The sequence below is a fragment of the Anabrus simplex genome, chromosome 4 (assembly GCF_040414725.1).
Source record: "Anabrus simplex isolate iqAnaSimp1 chromosome 4, ASM4041472v1, whole genome shotgun sequence".
In the NCBI taxonomy this organism is placed as follows: Eukaryota; Metazoa; Arthropoda; class Insecta; order Orthoptera; family Tettigoniidae; genus Anabrus; species Anabrus simplex.
The window spans coordinates 137,271,301-137,293,174 of record NC_090268.1 but is presented as its reverse complement, the minus strand read 5'-3'; positions in this window follow the sequence as shown (position 1 = coordinate 137,293,174).

The following is a 21,874-nucleotide window of genomic DNA, read 5'->3' as shown; positions in this document are numbered from 1 at the left end:
GGGATGGCTTAACTTGTTCAGAATGTTGAAGATGACCGCGATGGTTGCACCAGTGTCCTCTTCCGGGACATTCTACCACCACAGGCCACTGCAGACACTGCAGTGAGTGTGAATCCTTACCGCATATGAAGGATAGTTTCCCTCAAGGAGAACTGATCAGAATCAAACGTCATAATGTCATCAGAAACCTGATTGCTAACGCTCTTCGTCTCAAAAATCTGGAATAATGGAAGCAGCATTTTCAGGATTGATGTTAAAGGGATTGATAGACGGAGGAACAAAGCAGAAACTATTGATCCAACGGTACGCTTTGAATCTTCATCCTCTCAGCCTACTGACGTGGATAATCATAAAAAGAATATTTATAATCCAGCCATCCCTTTCTACCTTGACTGGACTTTTCTTTGGCGCGAGGGGAACAATTCCCAAATCTTTCGTGACATGGCGACAAAAATATTAATTTTCGAGAAATATGCAAGATGAGATAGTCTTCTCAGTAATAAAATACTCCGTTTCGATTCTTCGACATCATTTGTATGGACTTAGTGTGATTTAACATGGTTATTTATAACCTATATATAAGATTTATCATATTTCACTAAAATAGTCTGTGTGATTTGGCAAGCCTAGATTGTCCCGGGTCAGATTAAATTCATCAAACAAATAAAATAAACAGCTGATGGGGAGTCGAGTGCCTGGGCGATAGCCCAAAATGCAGAGAACATTGATTGATCGATTGGTCGATTCAGCTGACTACTTGTAGAACATACAATCTTAAACGATAATATTATAATTCACATCTGTCAACTGTCGTTGTTACACTCTCAACTAACAAAAAGCGTTGAGAAGCATTTCAAATCAGTTAAGAATATCATATTTCATTGACCAGCACAGCACTCCACAAGCCAGCAACAATGAATTATGGACTTGCATACAAGATGTCCGAGGGGGTTGCCTAACGAAGATAGAAATAGTTCGTTCACTTCACATGGAAGGACATTTTCAAACCATACTTGCAGCTATTTAGAGACACGTGGCCACGTGACTCATTTAAATTACAACATAAATGAGGGCCAAGTTAAGCCGCACTCAAATTGACGACGAAAGAGCATGATAAATAACACAGTTAAAAAACAATGTAAATGTAAAAAGTGAAAGAAATATAATCACGTGTGTGTCTGAATCATGGGCGCAATAAGACACGTGTAATGATAAATTATACGGATCGAGCGAGTTGGCCCTGCGGTTTGGGTTGCGTAGCTGTGAACTTGGACTCGGGGTATGGTGGATGCGAATCCCACCATCACGTCGGCAGCCCTGAAGATGACCTTCCATGGGTTTCCATTTTCACACCAGGCAAATGCTGGGACTGTACCTTAATTAAGACCACAGACACTACTGTACAATCCCAATCCCATCACTTTCAATCCTTAGGACGCCAAAAACCTTTTATGTATTAGAGCGACATTAAACTACTAGCAAAAAAAACTGTAGGCCTATATTATACAGATGGCTCCGAAACGTATAAAAATATTGGGCCAGTATTATAGTACAAAACCACTCGAAGGAAATTTACGTCCTTGCATGAAGACTACACGCAAATTCCATGCCATAGTTTGGATTCAGAACAAACTGAGAACTGACTGTTCCTACGTTATCCATATAAAATCTCATGCAGTCATACTTCCTATCACGGAATCCCAACGTATCTACTTGCGATTTATTCATTTAGCCCGCGAACCTGCTACGCAGGCGTAGCAGGGGGGGAGGTGATACTCCCACCTGGCGTGTCCCAGGTGGAGGATAGGGGGTTCCTAACCGGCTTGCCGGCGGACTTGAGTGAAATAAAATACCTCTCGTGGACCAAACACACACCCCCTATGGGTGGGGGAGGCAGACGAAGAATTCACCCATGGTATCCCCTGCCTGTCGTAAGAGGTGACAAAAAGGGGCGACCAAGGGATGATCCAATTAGAACCATGAAACTACTTATAATTAGTACCATCACGCAGGGAACACCATCGTTTGCATTTACTTGCGCGTAGTACCACCATGTTAGGTACGCAATAGGTTAGTGATTAGTCGCGACAGTGTGTGAATCAGGATGTGGGTCCTACAATACCTGTGATTCGTACCCCTATATGAGACACAACATGAGATTAGCGACACTATGGTTCTGCCTTACCTATGCTCAGTTCCCAATATGTGAGGAATTCCACGTGATAGCACGGGTCCCTGTGGATAGTCCACTTATGTGAGGAACGCCATAGGTTTGCGTTGCCTGCTAATAGTGCCGCAATGTGCGATACAGCTTAGGTCTGTGTTACATGTGCGCATTACACTACCTGTGAGTAGTACCATAATGTAGGGAATACCGCGAGTCTCCGCTACTTTTGATTAGTACCGCAACATTACACATAGCATGGTTCTACTTTCCTAGCGATAAATACCATTATGAGGGGCTGATGACCTGGAATTTGGACCCGTTTCGACTACACACGCTCTCGATTCAGCATCGTACTATAGAAGCAGTCCCTTGGTCGGTAATACGATTGTTTTGTGTAAGCTTCTGTGTATGTGAGGCACTGTGGGTCGGATCCACTGATCGTTTTAAATTCTTCTCCGTCCATCCATTCATTCTTCGTCCTCATGCTTTGAATTCTGGTCAGTGGAGGATTTTGGAATTTTAAGTTGTCATTTCATTTCGTCTCATTTCGTACCATTAGGGGCCAATGACCTCGATGTTTGGCCCCTTTAAACAACAAACATCAGTCATCAATCACAATTCATTTAGCTTATGGTACAAGTTAAGTCGCACACAAAATGAGTAGCATAATGAAAAACAACAAATAATTTACAAAGCTGAATAAATATAAAAAGTCAAGGTAAAACATAAAGTAGAATTCAAGAGAGATATGTGCAATACAAAAAATGGAAAGATAAAGTATAAAAATACAAAAACACAGACATGATATAAAATATAAGTAAATACATAAATTAACAAATGAAACATCTGGACTAAACTAAGGTATCTAGTTGTTGCAGCCACTGAATAGCCATTGTTGAAGGTGGCAGAAGGTCGTCAATAGCTCCGCAGAAGGCTCTGAAGGTGATGTGTCGCATTGTCTGGAATTCTTCACCACAGTCATACCTTAGAGAAGGTCTGAGGCCCCAACAATGCATCGCAGAGCCACTTTAACCATGCCCAGTGCACTCCGGGCTGGGGCTGCGTAGGGTCTTCGTCGGGCGCGTTAGCAGTCCATTCTTCATTCCAAATTCGAATTCCACAGTAGTTTCCTTTCATCACTTTTTCAGCTAGCAGCAGGGGAGGATATCAGGATTTTAGTCGGGTTGCAGCGATTCTATGGATGTCTTGGTCAATTGGTAGTGATATATTGGTCTGTATTTTATTTGCTTCTCGGACGAGAGTGTTCATGCGGCGTAGATCTGGAGGAAGGATGTGGCTAAGGACTGGAAGACAGTGAATAGTTTTTTTTTTTTTTTTGCGGTTGCAATCAGAAACAAAACCGTTCTTTCCTAAAATTATTAGAAATATTCATGTGATACCTTAAGACGAACGACAAAGGGATAAAAATAAAATTCAGTTTATTTTTGACATTTCGTTGCCGAGTCGTCTAAGAGAAAGAGGTAAGGTAAAGTAAGGGTTTATTCTGCCCGAAGGCAGGTCCGAACCTCCGCAGAGGTATGCCTGTGCCGGAGTTTACGTACGGTAGGGTGGCCAGTTCCTTTCCGCCCCTCCATTCCCTTACTCCCCGCCAATAGCGCATGGCAATCCATACAACTCTCGACCACGCCCAATGTTGCTTAACTTCGGAGAACTCCCGGGATCCGGTGTTTCAACACGGCTACTGCCGTTGGCAAGAGAAAGAGAAGAAGAAATATAAGAAAATAAATTGTTAGAATGAATTTTATAACTGACAAACAAAAGCCAATTTGCTATTTTATGTAGGTTTAAAATACCATTTTTGTAGCTTATTGGTAACAAATTTTGAAATAGGACAATTGTATCTGGTAATGCCATTCGTACTTTTATCTTTTATACTGGGTTATGTTATCTCTCATATATACCGGGTATTTTATCTTTTTTTCCATCTACGGTTCCACGTGCCAAGTTCGTTAAATTTTAAGTAGTGCGCTCATAAAAATAGTACGGTACAAATGGACTGAGAAGACGTTTATGAGCTTACGTATGGTCTGCTCTACTTACAAGATAATCCATGGAAGACCCATCACCCTAGCAGGAGTCTCCTGAACGCAAACGAACCGGGATATATTGCGAGAGTAATGGAGAGTAACATCTATCCCTCCGCCCTCTGCTGAGTGCCATGTAAAATGGAGTGCTAAGTGCATTTAAACAAGGCGACTGTTCCACTGACGAGAGTAGGCGAAGACTTTAAAATTAACCACTTGACCACCTCGAGACGGCAGATCATCAGTGGATGTTTTAATGTACTGCTATACCAAAATTGTATAAATTAATTGATATTGACTTAAATATCTAAACAAGGATTCAACATTGGTCCTGTACCATTTTAATTTCTTTATGCCATGATTACTTACACTCTCTTTTTCAGTAAGCGCTCCTGATCAACACTTTTTATGAAACATAAATGAATATTCATTTTGTGATCGATTGTCACACGATCTACAACCTTAATATGAAATTTGCACACCAAGGACGTCAATTTTATTTCAATGATTTTATATGTATTGTCCAGGATTTGAACCAAAACCACTGTGGTGAGAAATCAGTGATGATAGTACTCCAAACACATATGGTCCCAGGGCTCCGATCGTTTGAGTGTTTAGGTGGCCTAGGCAGTCTGTAAATTTCAAGGCAATATCCTCTGTAATTTTATCCCGTATATATCGACTTTCCACGATGTATTTGTGAATAAGTAGTTCGGCTGCATGGATGAATGGTAGCATGTTGGCCATCGGTCCAAGGTGCCACGGGTTCGATTCCCGTCTTACCAGGGATTTAAAACTTTATTGGTTATTTCCTTTGGCTTGACAACTGGATGTGAGTGTGCAAGATGAAAGTTCGAAAGACCTGCACAATGCCTTTTCGCAGGCCATTCACCATTATTATTATTATTATTATTATTATTATTATTAATTATTATTATTATTATTATTATTATTATTGTACCGGGAGGTACACCCCAACGCCGTGCATTTAAATCTAGCGCCTAAGAAAACTCCTCTAGTGGAGAAACAGTGAAATTGAAACTAGACCAACTAGATGATGTCACCACAGAAATCTAATGCAATGTTATTGTGAAATTTCCTGAACTGACTGTATTTCTACTTGTTTTATTTGCCATTCGTAAAGAAGTTTGGACTTTCTTCCATAGATGTCACTGCAAAAAGCTATGATCATGCACCCTGGTGTGAAGTGAAAGAACTTTTGATTTAAAGAAGTTTTGTATTCATAAGTTTTTTTTACTAATTGATGTTCATTTATTCTTGGGTTGGCAATATTTAACTTTCCTTTCCGCCAGTTTTGAATCCAGCCAATCTCTAATTTCTGTAATTAATTTTCTACCAATCACAATCCTCTTCTTCGGTTTACAGTGTAACTTTTAAATGAACCAATAAAATTGAGAGGGTGTGGCTAGTTAATCCTGAATGGTCTCGTACTTTCCCCGAGGGTTTATAAACTGCGGATTTTCTCGTCTCTTGGCCAATTGATCGTCATCTGAACGACTGTGTGTGTCAAAGCAGGAGGCGGACGGTGCCTCTTTCATCAGGCAGCAGTACACCGACAAGGTAATGGCCACATAACATCTTTATTTCTTGCCAGCTCCGCAGTTTAACCCGAGGGAAAGGTTCGAATCTTTAACTATGTAACCAACTTTTCTAAACTGTAAATCTTCTTTCGGCTAATGTAAAAACTTCATAAAACCTTTAACTGTAAATCGGGGATAGAGAGTGAAATACCCTCTCAAGCTCCCCTTCATTTTGGTCTGAGGTGCCTCGTTTTTGTAATCTTTCGTTTCTGCAATGTATTAGTTATTTCCATGCGAGCAACCTCAGTAGTTTGGGAATAGCCCCTGTTTCGTCGGCCAAGCGCCCTATAGGTTATTATTTTTTTTTTTTTTGAGCTCAGCCTTCGACTCCATTCAAATGGTACTCGGGCCGTTTATTTAACCTGTTCTTTTTTCACTAATGACCTGTAGGTTGGGTACTAGATACCTCTGTGTAATAAGATTTCTGTGTTAAATAGTGCCTCGTAAAGCCAGAGATTATCAGATTTTCATGCAATGTTGCCTTGAGTAGGCTTGAGAAACTGAGAGCCTGTTAGCTCTTTTATCAAGGTTTTGTATGATTAATGCATGCCTCTGGAAGGCTAGATGTTGTAATGTTGGGAGCAAGTGCTCTTTGAATTAGGGGATTTCTGCCCTTGTATAAATTTGTGCTCTTTGTTAAATTTGAGCTAGTAGCTCAGAAAATGTAAGGCTAGGGGCTTAAAGCCCAAAGTGTTAAGATTCTGAATCTTGGATTCTTTCCCAATCTTGTTTAATGTTTGCTACTTGTACCTGAAATATTGTCATAAAATCTTGTCATGTGTGGAGTTCTGAAAATATAACCTTCAGTTTTCGTGTTAAATTCTATTCTTGATATTGTAGTTAGACCCATTCACCCCGGCACCTTTCACCTCTGCGTTCCACGGGTAACCCCTTAACAATTATTATTATTATTATTATTATTATTATTATTATTATTATTATTATTATTATTATTATTATTGTTGTTACGGAGATATCCGTGGTAGTTATGCGTGAAAGAAGGTGCGGGCGTGAACGGGTCTCAAACTACGGAATCAAAGTTAATGTAAAATTTAACAAGGTTATATTTTCTTTTCAAAAACAAAGAAATAACAAGCATGGCAGGTACAAAGTAGCAAATCAAAAGGGTAGTTACAATATTTACAGAATTTGGGCTTCGCGGCCTGACTTTACACTGCTTGGGCAATCAGCTCAGTTTTACCCCAAACACAAGTTTCAACAGAGGGGCAGAAAACCCCATTCATGCCTAGGAGCCCTTGCTCCAAATTGCACTGAAAAGCCTCCACGAGGCGTACAACACTCAATTTTCAAAAGAGCCACTCGCTCTCAAATTTAAGCCTCTCCCAGGCCACACCAAACTCCACCTTCAAGTTGTCCTCAACGGACATAAACACAGGGGTAAAATACCCAATCTACTGAGGTCTATTAAATGAAAAGCAGGTTAATTAAATGACCTCTAAAATAACAATTTGAGAGGAGGCGAACTTGCACTCCTAATACACTTTGATTAAGACCTACTTGGCACTAGGCCGTTAATACAAGGGCTAATCCCATACTAAAGAGGTGACTTAAGAAGAGAACAATTTGTTTTACGTTATCGAAGAATAGGTTGAGAAAAATAAGTTCACCTCAAAACAATATGAGTGGGAGCTCGAGAGGGTTAGCACTCTCTATCCCAGAATGTAGCTTTAAAAGAGAATATATGAAAAGAGTAGTTACATTTAGGAAAAGGTTACATGGTGGAACGCTTAGAACCCGCCCCGAGAGTTAAACTGCTGAGCTAGCAAAGAAAGAAGTTATTAATCGGCCATTACCTTGTTGTTGACCGCTGCCGAGGAAAGAGGCGCTTCCCGCCTCCTGCTATGTACTTAATACACTGAAAGATGGAACAGAAGTGGCCCGGAGACCCTAAAATCAGCAGTTTATATCCTCTCGCAGAAGTTTCTAGGCATTAGGGGAATGAAAACACCCTCCCGCACATTCTTTATTGGCTAGGGTACAGAAACATATCCAAGTAGGGGGAAGATACATCGGATTGGTCGAGAAAAAACTCAAAGAAATTCGGGATTGGATAAATCTAAAACAAGGGGAAAAAGAGGGGTATACAGCCAACTTAAACAATAACAGAAGGAAATTTAGCAAAGAACAAACATTTGAAATAAAAATTTCTCCAACAAAATAGTTCTTTGACTGCGCACTAGGTTGCACTATTGTTGATCTTCAGTAGTGTCCTCTAGAAGAGAAAGTTCACACTTCTTACTTCAAGCGAAACAAAAACACATCAAAAATGACACAGTTCAAAAACTCAAAGTTTTCCATGTGGTGACATCTTCAGAGAAAGTAGAGAATTAATAGCGTAGATAAAGTTCAGACTTCCTCCAACAGAGGAGTTTCAACTGGCGCACATTTTGAATTAGCGGTGTGGAGGTGTACCGCCCGGTACAATTATTATTATTATTATTATTATTATTATTATTATTATTATTATTATTATTATTATTATTATTATTATTATTATTATTATTAGATGCGAAAAAGACCAGAAAACAGATCACGCAAAGCTCACTTAGAAGTTGTCCATTTCCTTCCTTGCCAGGCAGCCTTCAGTTTTTCTCTCATCGTGGCTCTTCGTTCTTCTGTCCACTTAGCTCCTATCTTCTTCTTGTGGTTTCTCTCTGACTCTACTTCCCACTTGTTGATTTTCGTTCTGTAGCAGGTTCGGTTAGCGATGTCGGCCACTTTGATTCCTGATTTTTCCAGGTCTTGGCGGATTTCCGTTGTCCACCTATTTGTTTTGAAGTTTTCTGTTGCCTCAAGTAAGATTCTTGTCAGTCTGTTTTCTGGAAGGCGTTTGATGTGTCCGTAAAATTTCAGGCGTCTTTTTCTGATGTCGGCCGCAAGGTTTGAGAGCTCCTCGGTTTTTGTACGAGATTGCAGTCTATATCCTTCGTCAGTCAGTTTTGGGCCGAGAATTTTTCTGATGATTTTACGTTCCTCTTTCAGGATGTCTTCGAGTACTGTTTTCCTGTGGAGATCCAGTGTTTCACTCGCGTATAGTATTTCAGGTTTGATCACAGTGTTGTAATGTCGAATTTTGGTGAAGATTGAAAGGCATTTTTTGTTGTAAATGTTTTGCGTTCGGCCGAGGGCTCTCTTCATTTTCTGGATGCGGACCTCGAGGGCCTTCTGTTCTTTTCCTGTTGGTACTATAATTTCTCCGAGATATCGGAACTCAGTTACTTTTTCGATTGTGTCAAATTTCGTGTTCAAATTCTGGAGGCTGCAGTGGTTGCACATGACCTTGGTTTTTGAGGAGATTTGTAGGCCGAATTTTTCTGAGCATTTCTTGAGAGTTTCGATTTGGCTGATTGCCTGTTGTTCGTTTGTTGCAAGGATCGCGAGATCATCTGCGAAAGCGAGACAGGAGATTTTTACATGTCTTCTTGTCATACTTAATGGTTGCCAATTTCCTTGAGCTTTTAGAGCTTGTTCCCATTCTCTCATGATTTTGTCCAGGGCTATGTTAAAGAGTAGTGGGGAAAGTCCATCTCCTTGTCGGACACCGGTTTTTATCTGAAATTTTTCAGATATATTTCCCATGAATTTTACTTGGGAGGTTGTGTTGGTGAGAGTTAGTCTGATGATTTTTTGAGTCTTGTTGTCCAGTCCGTACTCACTCAGTGTTTGGAAGAGAGATTGCCGGTCAATGGAGTCGTATGCTTTCTGGAAGTCCACGAAGGTGCAGATTGTGGGTTGTTTTCTTGTGTGTCGTAGTTTCAAGATGGTTTTAAGGTTGAGTATCTGTTCTGCACAGGATCAGTGGGGCCTGAAGCCCGCTTGGTATTCGCCTATGAGTGGTTCTAGTTGTTCCTGTGTTCTTTGGAGGAGGACTGCAGAGAGGATTTTGTATGTGACTTGCACCAGGGAAATTCCCCTGTAATTGTTCACATCTGTTCGGTCACCTTTTTTGTGAAGTGGAACGAGGAGGGCGTTTGTCTAATTTTCTGGTAGTTTTTCCGTTGTCCAAATTTCTTGTATGATTTGTGTGAATTCTTGGAGAGAATTCTTTCCTAGATGTTTAAGAAGCTCTGCTATGATGCCGTCGTCTCCAGATGCCTTGTTGTTTTTCAGTCGTTGTATGTATCGGTGTATTTCCTCTTGTGTAGGTGGGGATGAGTCTGGGTTTGGGTTCGGGTGGGGTTTAAGTGGAAACCTCTCCGTTGGTTCTGGGCAGTTGAGTAGTGACTCGAAGTATCTCGCGAGCTCCTTGGTGTTTTCGTCATCTGTGAGTGCCAATTTTCCGTTTTGTTTTCTGAAGCAGAGGTTCTTGGGCGTGTACCCATTTAATCTGTTGCGGAAGACGCTGTAAAAATCTCTGGTGTTGTAGTTGCGGAAGTCCTGTTCGGCCGACTTCAGTTGGTCCTCCAGGTATTTCCTCTTGGTTTGTCTGATGAGTTTAGAGGTCTGTCTGCGGACTTCGCGGAAATTTTCTTCGTTTTCAGGTGTACGGTTGCTGATGAACTTCTGGTAGGAGTTTTTTCTATTCAATATGGCTTGGTCACATTCGGTATTCCAAAACGGGTGTCTGCTGTTTTTCTGTAGTGGGATTTGCTCTGATGCACTCCTCATGATTTTTTCGTGGAATTCGTTCCAAGTTTTGGCTGGGATTTTTTCCCATGTTTCCCTGAGATTTGATGTTTTTATTAGTGCCGTGTCCAATTTTTTGTTTGCCTTGGATTTCTGGTAGAAGCGTTTTGGGTTAAATTTCACTTTGAGTCTTGTTAGATGATGGTCCGAGTCAATGTTCGCTCCTCTGCGGACTTTAACGTTGTGTACTTCTTTTTGTGCTGGGAAGGAGATGGCGACCTGATCGATCTGGTGTTTGCCGCAGCAGGTGTTGGGTGATTCCCATGTGAAGAGCTTATTGGGGTTTTTCCGTAGGGATGTTGACATGATTTTCAGGTCGTGTTGGTGACAGAGCTCGATGAGGCATTTGCCATTTTTGTTGGTCTTTTCGTGTGCTGAGAATCTTCCTGCAGTTTTTCTGTAGCACTTTTCTTTACCAATTTTACCGTTGAAATCGCCGAGGAGAATGATGGTGTCTTTTTCAGGTATTTTGATGAGTGTGGTTTCAAGTTAGTTCCAGAAGTTTTCTGTTTGTTTCTGATATTTGCAGTCGTTGGTGGGTGCATGGGCATTTACAAAGGTGTAGTGGCGATTTGCATAGCGAAGTCGTAAGGTCATTAGTCTGTTGTTTATGGGTATGATCTCTTCTACGGAGTTCACGATCTTTTTGTGTACGAAAAAGGCCATGCCTAACATTGGTGTGGCTTTTCCTACTGTTCGTGTAGTTTTGCTGTTGAAAATGCGGTAGTTACCATATTCTGACGTCTCCGACTCAGTCAGTCTGGTCTCTTGTACGGCGAGTAGCTGGATTTTTTGCTGATCTAATTCTGATGTTAATCTGAGAAGTTTTCCTACTTGTAGGAGTGTGTTTACGTTTAGCGTGCCGATGTAGAAGGGCGTTTTAGTGGGAATTTTGCCAGAGAGCTCCGACTCTCTCTTTCGTGTCAGCCCGGCTCCTCCAGAATTCGAGTGGGCGGTTGCCGCCTTTGTTTTCAGTTGGCGGGTGGATTGGTTACCACCTGGAGTAATGTTGTTCTTACTTCCACGAATCATGGCGTGCTTGTTCTCAAGCGATTGGGTTGATCCCGAGGGATCGGAGTACAATCAGGTGGGTGAGTTCCTGAAGGTTTTCTGAGGCAGCCGCTCCAACTCGGAGTACAGACGCTGACCAGTTGCCGCACCAAATAGGTGAACAGACGCTACTGGATTTATTATTATCCTATGCCGTTGGCCATCTAGTGGCTCTTCCGCCTTTGGGGGCAGTTTCCCACCCCAAGGGCAAGAGAGTGCCCTGAACCTCTACTCGCTCATCCGCCCTCCGAAGAGGCCGTTGGCACTTGGTAGAGGAGGACCACTTATACCGGTGGTCACTCGGTTTGTGGACGCAGTTTAACGTCATGCCCGGGACATATTATTATTATTAGTAGTAGTAGTAGTAGTAGTAGTAGTACCGGTAGTAGGAGTCAATAATAAACATATGACATTTATGTGTGTGAACGATATCACTTGCCTTTTATACGTCCCACCGACACAGATAAGTCTTATAACGGCGAGGGGTTAGGAAAGGGGGAGAAGTGTGGGTAGGAAATAAGCTTGGAATGAATTAAGGTACAGCTCCAGCATTTGCCTGATGTAGAAATGGGAAACCACAGACAACCATCTTCAGGGCTGCTGTCAGTAGGGTTCGAACCCACTATCTCCCGAATCTAAGTTGATAGCTACGAGAATTGAAGTATCCTGTACCCTTAAGAAGGTGGAGTGCAGTAAAGCATCTCAAACAGGTAGTAAGTACAATGATGTCTTGGATTGTTTTTCTATCACCAGGTATTCATATGGGATTTAAAATTATAAACTCCCGAAGGAGTCTTCGCCTGGTATGAAATGTATAGCTTGAAATGTATAGCTTTAAAATGTATTTAAATGCTTCAGCTTCTGTTTGCAGGCATTTTTTGATCTGAGTTGTTTTTGCTGCCTCCTTATCAATTTTGACATTAAATGTTAGACTACGAGGTAGCAAAATCTCCAGAACTCTGCTGGGTATCCTGTGGATAAGACTCGTTGTTTGCAAGTGAAAACTGTAAAGTAGGTCTATGCCTCCTAACAATGAGAACCTAGAGGGTATTATCTTTTCAACATTGTATGTTTGTGACAGCCACTAAGAAACTATAATAGACACACTGCTGCTTACTAAATATAGTACAGTGACGAAGACACTACTGTAACTGATTTAGCCACTTTGTTTTCTGATTTAATTGGGTTTGTCCTTCCTTTGAGGATATCCAGCGGAGTTTGGTCGTGGGTCGATCACGCACAGGAGATTGTGTTACTGGATTCGAGTAGCTTAATTCAATTGCCGAGGCTTTCACTAAGTGAGCTCGGCTCCTGTATCACTTGCTTAGTCACTTGCTTGCGCACGGAAGGAGAAGTACATTGATAGGGACATCCCAACTGGCATTGCATAATGAAGAGTGACTCATTCTTTACGCCAAATAGGTTTGTTATATCTTTAGCAGAGTAGGATCTCTGTTATCCGTAACACATTCAACCGAAATACCGTTTATTCCTACTCCAGTTCATGAGAGAGGAATCGGAACTTCATTTCCGGTATATGTCACATTTTAGAAAAAGCCCTAAAACAGGGCTTTCATAGGAAACACAATGCGCTCTTTGTTATGTATCATAATTGTTGTTTCTGAAAAACCAGTTTCGTCAAATTAGGACTCTTAAGGATTAAATAGAAGCGTTTCGACCTACGACAGAGAGGGAAATCTGATAATTTGGAAAATATGGAAAAAGTATTAGTGCATGTAATGTTCCTAGATATTTCGATATATATATATATATATATATAAACAAACACAATCTATGTATGTCTGTCTGTCTGTCTGTCTGTCTGTCCGTCCGTATGTTACTTATAAAAATCCATACCGTTCCACCAATATGAACCAAATTTTGTACACTTGCCCTTTCGCTCATTAAAATAGGCTAATAAGGACTACATTTCGAATTTGGCATACAAGTTCGTGATAAAGCTCATTTTAAGCCTCGCGATCGGAAGAAAATATTCGATACGTCTCTGCGGTACCTAAAACAATTTTAAAGTCCTAAAACCAACCGTTTTTGAGATATTGGCACCACCCAACCCCCGCTCTTGGAATCGGACTAACAAACGACCTGCCGTAACCATGGCAATATCAGCTCAAGAATTCTACAGTCGAAGTAGGCACGTTCGTGAGTGTAGTTAAGATCAAGGAGAGATTCTGCTTGAACATCCTAAAATCATAGCTATCGTTGATATGATGTGATAGTTATTGTTTCTGTAACCACATTTTCATATTCCTATCAGTATCCGGTGAGAAAGGGTAATATAAGAGTCCAAAATGGTAGAGATTATGGATGTAGAGTCTGTGTGTGTATGTTCCATCATAGCTGTCAACCACAATTGGCACACACATGACTTACTATCTGGAAAAACATACTGTGGGAGCAGAACACCCATTGCAATCCTCTGGACGTGGGTGGAAAGCGGGTGAAGTATAAAAATAAGACATTTTTAAATTTTAATGTAGAATTTTAATGTAGTTTATGCGGTCACTGAGATGAATAGTGACACTCCAGTTATCGTTTAAGTCCATCAGCATGGGGGTGAGAAGGGTTTAAAAAGGTCAAGTCCAAAATAACCGACATTCTGGATGAATGTCTATATGTTACAGCAAAGACTCAACCAAACTTGGTTCACATACGACTTACTATCTGGAAAAACGAATGTGTGGGCAAGACACTCTAGCATTCATAGAGGAGGGGATGAAATGTAAAAAGTAACTGAAAATGACCGATATTAGAGTCGAATCCATATTTTTCGGCGCCACCGAGGTGAACTGTGACACCATGGATATGTGCAAATTTCAGTATACCTCTTAACAGAACTTGGTACGCATATGACTTACTATCTGCAAAGAAAACACTATGGCGTCATAAACCGCTATCATCCCTTGGGGCGGGGGTGGGGAGGTAGTGAAATGTGGAAATAATCGAAAACTATTCAGATTAGCGTCGAACTCGTAGATTTCTGGATTACTGAGATGAACTGTGACACTCTGAATGTTATTTGAGTCCATGATCAGCCTCCATTGGCATGGTGATTGAGAAGAGATGAAAACGTGTGTCCAAAGTGACCGATATCGTGGATGTATGTGTGTATGTTCCAATACAGTTCTCAACAAAACATGGTACACATATGGAAAAAAATACTGTGGGGGTAAGACACGACTAGTAGCCCTAGGTGTGAGGGTGAAAATAGATGAAATAAAAATAGTTTGAAATAAAAAAATTAGAAAACTACCTATATTCATGCAGAATCCCTGGTTTGTGGGATCATTGAGATGAATAGTGACACTCCAGATGTCGTCTAAGTCCAAGTTCACCCCCTCATCGGCATAGGAGTGGGTGTGCGGGAAGGGGCGATAAAGAAAATGTCCAAAATAACCGAGATTATGGATGCATGTGTGTATGTTCCACAAGATCTTCTAAACAATATTTGTACACATATGACTTACTACCTGAAAAAAAAAAGAAATACTGTGGGAGTTGATATCCCTACCAGCCCTAGAGGAGGGGATGACGTGTAAAAGTAATCGAAAATGATCGATATTAAGGTAGAATCCACAGTTTTCGGGGCCGCTGTGGTGAATCGTAACACTTTGGATGCCGTTTAAGTCCAAGTTCAGCCTCCCTCAGCATGGGGATTTTGCAGGGGCGAAGACGAAAATGTCCAAATGTCCAAGAAGAGTGTTGATTCCATAGTTTTCGCTGTACCTATGCCTATTGGCGATAGTCTCAAGGACAGTAGGAATCGTGTAAATCAGAGCCTCTCAAACGCCAAAAATCTCATGCGTCCAAACCGAGGTGCAGAGGTTCTGTGCACCGAGCATTTGTCCGACTAGGCTCGGTTCGGACCAGCATTTTATCTCGGGGTGACACGACTAAGCTTGGCTCAAATCGGCTCGGATGGTGGAGCGTAGCGGAGCAAGTGAGGAAGGAGAAGACAGGTGGAACGAACGAGACAAGCTAAGGAGAAGAGAGAGACAGCGCTATTGCTAAAAATCGAGGAGCGGAGCTGCACTCTGATCAACCTAGCGTAGTCCTTTTTTGGACCTTGCACAACGCAATGCACCGGTGCATGCACCCTGAGGGGCCCTGGTGAACATCATACTTATAGCGTGACATGTAAATACGCACATTTATAACTTACTCATTATTTTTTGAAAGGATCAGACACTTGTCTGACGATCTGTGTACCACCAGGAAATAACTAAACTAATTCAAATTAAAACTTCAAATAATACATATAGTAATATTTGTAAATCTACAAAAGATTTCGTAAATCACAAATCAACGTCACAGTTATCTACAAAAAAATCACTTCAAACAGGTAATACAAATCTTAAAACTAAACACTAAAAACAACACCCGAGCAGCTAGTACTACTCTTTAAAGACTAACAATGTACCCGTTATAATGTGAGATATCGGAGAGTATGATGGTGACGGAAACGTATTAGGATGTTAAAAGGTGAGCTATGCAGTTTTGAAAATTAATATTAAGACTAAACCAGTTTTGAAGGCAAACAAACAAACAAACAAACAAACAACACAAAAAGAAACAAAGATACAAACAAAATTCTTCATAGAAGAAGCTCATTTACTTCTACTGTAAACATGTTAAGGCATACAAACCATACCGAATGAATTTATTGCTTAAAACTTAGGAAAATATTAATATTTTGAATAAAAACTGTCTGGTTTGGAATATTAATACGTACAAACATGCTAGGAGTCAACTTCTTAACCCCGCGAACCTACTACGCTGGCGTAGCAGGGGGAGAGGTGATACTCCCACGTAGCTCGTCCCAGATAGCGGATAGGGGGGTCCTAACCGGCTTGCCGGCGGACTGTAGGGAAATAAACTACCTCTCGCGGACCAAACACACACCCCCTGTGGGTGGGGGAGGCTGACGAATAATACACCCACGGTATCCCCTGCCTGTCGTGCGAGGCGACTAAAAGGGGCGACCAAGGGATGAATGAATTAGAACCATGAAACTACTTTTGATTCGTACCATCATGCGGGGAACACCATGGGTTGCATGTACTTGCGAGTAGTATCACTAATATGGTACTAAATATGTTTGTGATTCGTTGCAGTAAAAAGCCTGGCCTGGTGGATTCCAGTACCCGTGCGTTGTACCCATGTGGGCGACACCGCGGGTCTGGGCGTAGGCTGTGAGTTGTACCACTATATGAGCGACACCGTGGGTCTGCGTTGCCTGTGATTAGTACTCACTATGTGCGGAACACCACGGGGCCCTTGGGACCGGCACCCGTGACTAGTACCCTAGGTGAGGAAACTCATCGGTTTGCGTTGGCTGTAAGTGGCGCCATTGTGTGCGAAACACCATAGGTCTGCGTTACTTGTACGTATTGCAATACTTGTGAGTAGTACCATCTTTTGTGGAACATCGTGAGTCTTCGCTACTTCTGATTACTACCCCAACATGACACATACCATGGTTCTATTTTACTCGCGACATGTACCATTCTGTGGGGCCTTAGACGTGGATTTTGCACCCCCTTTAGACACCAAGCATCATTGTGCTTTGGTCGGAATTAATGTTATTTTCTATTTGCATTGAGTCCGCTCCACTGGTTTTTGTTTGTTTATTTTGTGTTTTGTTGGGTTCCTGTCCATCCATTCATTCATTCTTCATGACATTTTATTTTTATTTTGGTCAGTGGATGCCTTTGAATTTTTTGTTCTTTCATTTCGTACCATTAGGGGCCGATGACCTTCGATGTTAGGCCCCTTAAAACAACAAGCATCATCATCATCATCGTCCCAGATAGCGGATAGGGGGGTCCTAACCGGCTTGCCGGCGGACTTGAGGGAAATAAAATACCTCTCGCGGACCAAGTACAGTACCCCCTGCGGGGGGACACACATGTTGAATACAGCCGTGGTATCCCCTGCCTGTCGTGAGAGGCGACTAAAAGGGGCGACCAAGGGATGATGGGATTAGAACCATGAAACTACTTGTGATTAGTACCACAGCGCGGGGAACACCATGGGTCGTTATTACTTGCGCGTAGTACCACTATATTAGGTACCAAATAGGTCTGTGATTAGTAGCACGAAGGAGCACCGTGCGGTCAGGCTTTTACGGTACCTGTGATTTGTACCACTATATGAGCGTCACCAGGGTTCTGGCTTGCCTATGATTAGTACCCACTATATAAGGAACACCATGGGATAGTGCGAGTTCCGGTGGTTAGTACACTTAAGTGATGAAAACCATAGATTTGCGTTTCCTGTAAATGGCGCCGCTATGTGTGGAACACCATAGGTCTGTATTCCATGTGCGAATTTCATAACCTGTCAGTAGTACCATAATGTGTGGAATACCGCGAGTCTACGATACCTTCGATCAGTACCGCACCATGACAAATACCATGGTTCTACTCTCCAAGAGATAAGTACCATTATGAGAGGCCGATGACCTATATTTTGGACCCCTTTAGCTTGCAAGCATCATCGATTCAGTAGTGAGCTATAGAAGCAGTCCCTTGGTCAGTATTACTATTGTTTTCTGTCAGTTTCTGAGACTGAGAAATTGCGGGTCGGCTCCACTGATTGTTTTAAATTCATATACATCCATTCATTTTTCGTCCTCACGCTTTGAATTCTGGTCAGTGGCGGATTTTGAATTTTATTTTTTCATTGCATTTCGTCTCATTTCGTACCATCAGGGGCCGATGACGTAGATGTTAGGCCCCTTAAAACAACAAGCATCATCAGCATAAACTTTTTAAACGGAAAGCTAATTTATTTCAGAGGTATGTTCACACAGATCATCAGTAATAACATGATGTTCGACCTTGTACCTGTCTGTTATGTTTACACAAAATGGCGATATTTGGAGAGATTTCTCATCATTGCCGAAATGTTTTGTGAAGAAAGTTTTGATGTCGTCCCATATCTTCACTGATGGCACTTGCTCTCCGGGAAGAGTATAATTACAGTTCAAGTATCCACTAAATTCTTCTTCTTCATACAGATACTCTTATATTGGTTAGTTTCAGTATCATGTATGACTTCGCTCTCTTGTGGTTTATCTCAAAGAAGAACATTTTACATGGTCTGAACAATTCGAAAAATACATGTGTATTTCTGTTGACTGAAGAAATGATATATGTAGTATTAAAAGTTCAGTATTTCAAGTGAAAGTACAGAATCGTATGAAGAGTTTAAAAATTCTATAACCTCAATTTCAAGAAAAATTGTGATTTATCGAGTTTTTCAACTAAACAACTCATAAAACTATATACTAAAATAACTTCCTTTCCTTCCCATTTATGCGGAGGCAAGGATGACGGCAACATTCATTTGTTTGTTGTAATGTACTTTTGCCCATCAAAACCTCTTTTTACTTACCTGTTTATAGCATTCTAACCTCTCTAGTTTTATGTAATAACACACCAGAAATGTATAAATAAAGCCAACGAGAATTTTAAGAGGCACTAAAGCACAGTTCCATTATCTTAGTCATTGTCACGCAATTCCTGTTTCCGTTTTTACTTCCACATCTCAAGTTTATGACCGTATTATTTTGTGGAGTTGTAGAATTTCCCCTCTTGTTTTAAGAGGAATTTAAATGCCTTACGTGACTGTTGCTGTTTTAGCTAACCTTGTTAGTTACAAGCATTTGGCTTTGAATATATTCTATGGGTGAGATTTAGCTCTTTTCGTTGACATGTTAAACTTATTTCTTATCTTGGTTATACGCGTATCTCAATACGCGTGTCAACGCATTGCATTCGGGAGACACGTGGGTTCGATCCCCATCGTCGGCTGTCCTGACAATTTTTCTCTGTGGTTTTCTGTTCCCACTTCCGGAAAAATCCCGGGATAGTTTCTTTCATTGATGACAGACGACTTCTTCCACCTCGTTTTCCAAGTTCATTTACCATCATTGGTTTCATCTTTATTAGAAAATCAGCAGAGGTTGGCGACGGGAAGGGCTTCCGGACGTAAAACCGTGCTCTATAATGTCATCTCATCTCATTCCTGATCCTATACCAGAAACGTGACTAAGGGGTAGACATACCGGGATAGTTCTTGAGAACTATTAAATAAAGATAGCTTTTACGTCCAGAAAATCTGTACCCCCTGCGGGTGGGGGACGCACATGTAGAATACACCCGCGGTATCCCCTGCCTGTCGTAAGAGGCGACTAAAAGGGGCGACCAAGGGCTGACTGAATTAGAGCCATGCAACTAATTTTGAATCGTACCATCACGCGGGGAACACCATAGGTTGCCTGTACTTGCGAGTAGTACCACTAAATTCGGTACGAAATAGGTTTGTGATTAGTAGCAGTAAAAGCCTGGCCTGGTGGATTCCAGTACCCGTGCGTCGTACCCATGTGTGCAACACCGCGGGTCTGGGCGTAGCCTGTGAGTTGTACCACTATATGAGCAGCACCGTGGGTCTGCGTTGCCTGTGATTAGTACCCACTATGTGAGGAACACCACGGGAATACCGGCGCCCGTGTTTAGTACACCTAGGTGGGGAACCTTCTCGGTTTGCGTTGACTCTGTGTTGGGCCATTGTGTGAGACACGCCATAGGTCTGCGTTACTTGTACGTATTGCAATACTTGTGAGTAGTACCATCTTTTGTGGAACACCGTGAGTCTTCGCTACTTCTGATTAATACCCCAACATGACACATACCATGGTTCTATTTTACTCGCGACATGTACCATTCTGTGGGGCCTTAGACGTGGATTTTGCACCCCCTTTAGACACAAAGCATCATTGTGCTTTATAAGTGGTTCCTTGGTCGGTAATAATGTTATTTTCGATCTGTATTGAGTCCGATCCAATGGTTTTTGTTTGTTTGTTTTGTGTTTTGAGTTCCTGTCCTTCCATTCATTCTTCATGCCATATTTTATTTTTATTTTGGTCAGTGGATGCCTTTGCAATTTTTGTTCTTTCATTTCGTACCATTAGGGGCCGATGACCTTCGATGTTAGGCCCCTTAAAACAACAAGCATCATCATCATCATCAGAAAATCTGTGCAGGTTCTGATCATTGCTGCCAGAATGTGCTGGACTCTCATCAAGTGCATTGACAGTCATCTGTAGAATTTTTGTGCCAAAAACAATATATTGAAGTACTGTATTGTCGTAGTCCTATATTCAATACTTTTGTTTTGTGGATTATTGTGCAATAGTGCCCAGGACAGTAATGTAGTAGACTGATTTGAAAATAGTCCCAGTAATAATACTTGGAACACCATGTAATTAATGTAAATTTTGTATTTACTTTCTCAGGAAAGACGAAGTGATGCTCTAGTCAGGGCCTCTCAAACGCCCAAAATCTCACGCGTGCAGAACGAGGCGCAGAGGTTCTGTGCACCGTACATCGGTCCGACTCGCTCGGTTCGGACCTGCGTTTTGTCTCGAAGCGAATCGGCTAAGATCGCCTAAGCTCAGCTCAGATGGTGGAGTGCTGTAGAACGAGTGAGGAGGAGGGAAACAGGTGGAACATGAGAGACAGGCGAAGGGAAAAAGAGAGAGAGAGAGATTGCTGAAAATCGAGGAGTGGGGGATCTGCATACTGTTTCACCAAACGAAGTCGTCTTATCCACATAGCGCCACGCAAAGTACCGGTACATGCACCCTCTGGCAATATATGCTGATATGATCAAAATGGTCCCGGCTAAAGTTCGAGAGTGTTTTTGAATTAAACGTGACCAGTATTTCACAATCGATCAATCTGGAGGTCCATTAGCTTGAATTGCGTTACTTGCAGTTATAAGCTTGTTTGCCTCCGTGCCCTGGAAATAATACCTCCTGTTTAGAAAGGATTACAGGTGGCTGCCTGAAGAAGTACACTTTCAGTTTCTCAGAATATAGGGTTTGTTTTGTGATTTCCTCTAGTATTAATTACTGAAACACCCGTTTGGAGACCACAGAATTGAGTCTCGAGTCTAGAAGATGGTATATTTACAAATTTTGCAAGTGCGGGAACAAAATTAAACGTTTTAATCCTTGAAATGTCCTCCCGGAGACAAATTTTCAAGTTCTTAACATAAAAATAACCGATCTCTATAATAGTGTTCATGATGTCGTACATGATATAAGATATTTTAAAGAATATATTAAATTACAATTATTGTGTCATAAAACATGGCAATATTTAGCTTTATTTTACTTTTATTTATCTTCCTGCAGCATTTACTTGTTTGCATGATGACAAAGAGTACCGAATACTTATATTGAAGTAAACAGTTTAATAGTTAACTAAATATATTACAATGTCATTAAGGAGAAATGCTCTGAAGTTCTGTTAGTGTGGTTCCTAAATATGTAAGCA